Raw genomic sequence first — 6,377 nt, forward strand, 5'->3', positions numbered from 1 at the left:
GACAGCTCTGGAATTTGTGTGGACACCGTCTAAGTGTCGGCATTTCAAGACATGTTCAAAGGAAGTCTCTATTTGCACATCTAAATCTCAATGTTTCCCGGTCTTTGCAATGTGATGTGTAGAAAAGATGGAATTTACAGGATTTGAATTCGTGCGTAAATTCACCAGAAGACATGTATGTATTTTTTAAGTATATTCATTCATGGAAAGTTGAAGTTGGTTGCTTGTGGCAAAGGACTGAAAGGAGTGCTTTGCATGCAATTCCGAATAAAAAATACGTTGAGATCAGCCTCATGAAAAATTAAATTTGTTTACAAAATTGCCTGCATCTCAAAAGGACAACAAGCGGGCCCTGATGGCTGTTGTACTATAATTTACTCATTTCAGTCCTTTGCCTCAAGGTTGGAGATTCGGAAAAGTATCCTTCTCTTGTTTTGGATGGACATTCAGAAGAGTTTTGTTTCCCTTCAACTTTTGAGTATACACCTTGGCGATATGAAGCAAAATCAGTGGCCGCTACTATCAGCTGTTCGCTGTAGGACAGTAGGAATGAACCCCAATCAGGCCAATCTGCAGTTTTCACATGCACGTACTCATGTCCGCGGAAAAAAAACGTGCACAAACAAAATGGGCCCCAGAACTCGGGAAGCCAGGGAGAAAAATGGCTTAGCGGGAATGTGGAGGCCCCGCGCGCATCGGTGGCAGCCGGAGAGGAGGAATGTGGAGGCCCCGCACGCATCTGCGTCGGCGACGAGGCTTAAGTCGCTACAGTTCTTTCCACTTAGGCAGCAAATCTTGAAATGATGTGGTGTGGCTTCCCACAGTGAATCAGAATCTCTTCAATCAAATTACTATGAGAAACTGAAACTTGCCACATCATACTTCTCGTCGTCGGGTAATTTCCTCTAACATCTGCATTACTTTCGTATACATGTTGCTTTTTTTTCAGATATGTTCAATGGGAAGGGAGGATTACAAGGCACGGTTTCGATGGCACCTGATATATGCCGCAGAAAGATTCTGAAATCTCAGTTGATGCACAGCAAGCGTTCATCAGGGACAATGCCACTGTAACCAGCTTGCAACATGAGAATATTGTCTCCCTAAGGGGATTTAACTTCGATAACTAACTAGAGACTTTTGTTGGCGTATGATTATATGCACCAGAGAAGCTTAGACAGAGCGCTCCATGGTAAGCATCAAGATGCGATACGCCTCCTATTCGATCCCTAGCGTCTTGGTAAGTAGCCTAATATTGTGTTACCCCAGCCCAACTGTTCTTCAGGGTTCAGGCCAGTGTCATCATATTCAGTCTAGACTGTTCTTCACATCGCAGAAGGCACCAGATCTGTGGTCTCATGGTAAGTTATGCACAGTATGCATCATTGTATCTCGTTTCAATGTTATCCAGGAAAGAAGGGAGAGTTTCGAATTGCCTTCCACACATTATTTGCATTGGTTACTGCTACTCTGCTGAAGAGCTATCTATGCTTAAAACCCATCAACACTTTTTACCTTGGCATGTCCTCTGTTTTCTTTTTCACTGCATGTCCTCTGTTCCACTCGACCATCTCCCAACGGCATTACCTCCATATGAGGATTTCATATGCGCCTGGACATGGAACAGGTAATGCAATCACAAAACATTATCTTCATAGCTTTGTTGACATACTATTTTTTTAGGGGAAATTAGAAGCTCACTCTTAACAAACATTAAATGGAAATGAAACTCAAAGAGGAAGAAGCAACCTGTGGGCTGAACTTGCCACATCAAACTTCACACAGCATTAGAAGGAAGCAATATATATACTCCACTTCCCTACTAGTACTTCACATACCAAAAATGTGCCCAGATGAGAACAAGGGGTCAAGGATTTGTGTGGCAGAGTAAGCCTACAAAGAAAAGCAAGTGTTCGTGTTTAGAAATAAGGCCTCGAGCATTACAAAGTAGAGAAACTTGAACCACTGTATATGCTGAACTATGGTTGAACAAGAAAAATAAAGAGAGAACACTATAAATAAAGGATACAATCGACTGTGATGAGTAAATTTTTGGCCCCTCCTCCTCTTTCCGGGCTTGGGACCGGCTATGCAACACCAAGTGTCATAGGCGGAGTTACACCCCCCCCCCCCCCCCCCCCCCCAACCCCAAACCAAGAAACAAATACATATATACACCCAACCTCAGAACTAAAACCCCAAAAAAAACACAATCACACAAAAATGAAATGGTACAAACATCACAAGATCTTTTTAAAAGTTTTTCTTTGACTGGAAAATTAAGGAACATACTATTTAATGCCATGAGGCAAGTAAACACTTTTTTTGTGATTTTATTTTTCCTTTGCCACAAAATACAACATATATTTTTTTTGCAAAAAAGTAGTTTTATAGTAAATAATTAAGGATCAAATAACATAGTACCAAATGTGTAACCTATTTTTTTCCGTATGAAATTGACTTTTTTTTGTCTTTAGATGTGAACTAAGCAACAAGACACTGAAATCCTACAAGCACACAAATAAACCATTTTTCTTCTGACCCAAGAATTAAGCCAAATGAGTGAGTAGGTAGCTAGGAGATCTTCCAGCTGGTGAAGTCTCTCACTACCTTTTATTCTTCCTCTGGTGATTTGTTAACACTGCCAACCTACATATACAAAAAAAACTGTCAGGGAATGTATGCATGCAGGGTTAATCTATACAAAATGAGTGGAAAAATATGCATATGTATGTATGATCGATGGGGAGAACATGTGTAGCGCTTATTTAGATTGCTAGCTGTTAATTAATGTAGAACAACAGGAGGAACGTTTGCAGCGGGTAGATATACAGGGACCGTAAATATATACGTACCTTTAAGCAGGTGGAGATGCACAACTAGCTTAACAGAATCTGGCAAAAAGATATACCACGGATTAATTTGCCTGTGACCGGTATCAATAAACCTGCGCTACCCATAGAGTTGAACTTACCACAAGATATCTTGTCTCAACTATGACTCCACCAATCGTCGTATTTATTCTGAAGCAAAGGCAGGTTATCGAAGTCAAAATCAACAACCTTGCCATCACTGGAGGCTTGCATATCGATGCGGAAATCCAGAGATTCAAGGCTGGGCATATTTCCATCAACCTCTAGAAATTGGCCGGGTGTTGCACTCTTGTAAACCCTCAACGTAGGCAATGCACCTTCAGCTTCTATGATGTCGTGTTGGTGACCTCTCGGCATGTTCAAACGGCGAGTAACAAGGTCAGGAAACCTTCCAAAGATCTCACCCTTTATCAATGCAGAGAAACAATCAGGAAAGAAAGTATCTTGCCCAGCCAAACCAGGTTGTCTGTACCACAGGTGCAGAAGACGTACGTATCGAGGAAAGACGTAGCCTTCCCAGCAGCAGGTGGAGTCATCATATCCAAGTGACACAACCAAATGAATGTCTATAATTTGGATTTTCTGCAGTTTCTTTAGGGACTCTATGCAAGCTTTCATCGAGCTTGCGCCGAGGAACCATGGTGTTCCAGCAGTACGGAGCTTCCTCAATTCTGTCAGCTTGCCGAGTTCATTCGTAAAGTTTGAAGACTCATGGACCTGGCTTACCCATAGCTCCTGCAGAGATGTCAGGCTCCCTATCCAATCTGGCATTATTATATGCCTTCCATAAGCGCGTAGGCACTTGAGTTGACATAAATGACTAACACTCTGCGGCAGTTCTTGTAGCCTATCACAACCCAAATCCAATGTCTGTAAGAACTTAAGGTCCCCTATTTCCTTCGGGAGCGCATGAATATTCACCATCTCCCCTAGTCCAAGATACCTCAAATGTACCAATTTTCCAAGATTCTCAAGACAGTCAGTGTTGTTCTCCGAGAAAACACGGCCTTCTAGAGCTAGAACACGCAAAACTTGAAAGCATGAAAGTGATGGCAGCAGAACATTGCTATTGAAGACATTTAATGACCTTACTTGTGGCATACACATGTTAGCCAGATGAGTTTTGTCTCCAACAGCTAACCTCCGAACATTTCTAGCTACTGAATATGTGTGTTGCTAATTACTATTCAATACAGTGACAAAGTTTTCTTCCTTCCCTAACATGCAAATCATATCAAGCACCATGTCATGGACACGGCAACCAATTATGATGCCCTTGTTTGCATGATGCTCTATCGGCTGTATCATACTTTTATTAACTAGCTCGTTGAAGTATTTCTCACCAATCTCGTATAATCCTACCCATGGTTCCTCATGGACAAAACCCTCGGCAATCCACTTCCATATCAAACTATCTTTCTTAATCATATGATCTTCTGGATATATGCTCAGATATAATAAACAAGTCTGAAGGTGACAAGGTAGATCATAGTAGCTGAATAAAAGTATTTTTCTTGTGGTGTCAACATCTTTGTTATCTTGGTCTCCAAAGCCAATTGAGTCATATATCTTAGACCAAAACTCCACTGGTTTACCAACAAGCAAGCTAGCTATTGTGGTTATAGCCAATGGTACACCACCACATTTATGTAAAATTTTATCGTATGCCTCCATCGGCTCATCATAAGAGTTGTTGCTTTTACCACCAAATAATCTTGTATTAAATAACTCCCTAGATAAATCATGAGAAAGTGGTTCTAGCCTGTATACTTCGCCGCTCTGTGTGGCGACTTCGAGAATACAGGTAGTTGTGATTATCCTGCTTGCAGAATTATTGTGCGTGAAAGCGCACATAATAATTTTCCATATTTCCGTATCCCATATATCATCAATAACGATGAAGAACCTGTCCACACACATAACCCAACAATTATAATAACTTAATAAGTTAGTGAAATGTGTGTATGGCAAACCAGCTTGTATGAGACATCATTCAGTAAGGAAACGGAGAACATAAAAGCTGCCAGAGAAACACATGCACGCTATATAATGCTACTTATGATTAACTAAATTTTCCAGTTTAAATGTTCTTATGCATTAGACATACTTTAAATTCACATTTATTTAATAAGAAGTTGTAAGGCATGATATCTGAATATGGGAGAGAACATTTGACACCCCCTCACGGATCAAATGATAGATAAAAAAAGGTAAGAACGCATGATATTCTACTTTATCCATATAAACTTAAAAGAACTGTCATAGACTACCTAAACCCTTCTATAATGTAGAATATGCCATACAAAATTTACAGCTTGTCTTAGACTCGTTTCTCCCTGAACTTTTGTGCTACTTCTTTCAAATTTCTTGATGGCATATGAAACTATCTATCTAATATGGTGCATACCTCTTGTTCTTGAGTAATCTGCGTAGTTCGTCAATCAGCTGCCTTTCATCCAACCCCAATTGCATTTGCTTGTTAATTCCAAAAAGAATGTCGTTGAGAAGTTTTTTCATGCTAGGGTTCCGCCCTATTGGAACAAAAGCGCTGCAATCGAATGGTGCTTGGAGCTTATCATACACTGCTTTGGCAAGAGTTGTCTTGCCAAGGCCTCCGAATCCAAAAATAGAAAGTATCTTGAGTTGCTTGAATGCATCACCTTCCCCATCGGTCAACATCTTGGTGATCTCAGTCAATGCCCCATCAATGCCAACAAGCTCTTTCTTATCCTTGTATAGAGCCAAGAGGCGAGGGTCAATCATGGTTGCACCAGTTGGATTAACAACCACGTCATTGACTTTGTACCTATCACGCCGGTCAGCCGCCTCTTGGACGCGTACCTTGATGTCATTGATGTCATCGCCAATCCCATGGCGAGTCTTACCCTTTGTGAACAGGTCACTCATCTTCTTCATGAGCTGCTTTAGCTTGGGCGGCTTGGCAGTGGGCTCAGGACCCTCAATGCTAACCAAGAATGTGTCAACGATGTCTTCCATTTTGTATGATAGGTCCCTTACATCGTCGACCCATAGCTTGACCAGCTCATCGAGTTGATCCCGTGGAACATCCCCAACCTTGCGGAGGGAGGCATGCATGGTCTTCAGCTCTCTCTCGAGATATTGGACGTTTTCCTTGACACCGGTCTGCAGCTTGTACTCCTCCTTGAGGAGCTTTCCAAGCTTGAGGAGGAGGTTGCCCATGGCCCCCGTAGCGAGGTCCATGGCTTGCGTGGTTGTTCTCCTGTTGATTGTGTATTTCTGTGTAATGCTATCCTTTGTTGTGAGGGGAGTGGTTATGTCCTCACGCACACATATTTATATGTAGACCGTAGATGGACACGCCACCTAAGCTAGTTGTTGGCATCAATATGGTACAATGATAGAGTTATGATTACCTGTATGCACGAGTTTTGTTGAAATTAACAATGAGTATGTCGCACGGGCAGCCTAGCTATACTTGAGAACTCCACATTGGACTGTCAAATAAATAATGTTACGTACAAT

The 6,377-nt window shown here is 41.6% G+C and overlaps 1 pseudogene; it reads right to left on the bottom strand.

Moving 5' to 3' along the window:
• Positions 1-909: 909 nt before the first annotated feature.
• Positions 910-6,138, bottom strand: LOC125522322 (annotated as a pseudogene).
• Positions 6,139-6,377: the final 239 nt, after the last annotated feature.

The sequence above is a fragment of the Triticum urartu genome, chromosome 7, assembly GCF_003073215.2.
Source record: "Triticum urartu cultivar G1812 chromosome 7, Tu2.1, whole genome shotgun sequence".
Classification (NCBI taxonomy): Eukaryota; Viridiplantae; Streptophyta; class Magnoliopsida; order Poales; family Poaceae; genus Triticum; species Triticum urartu.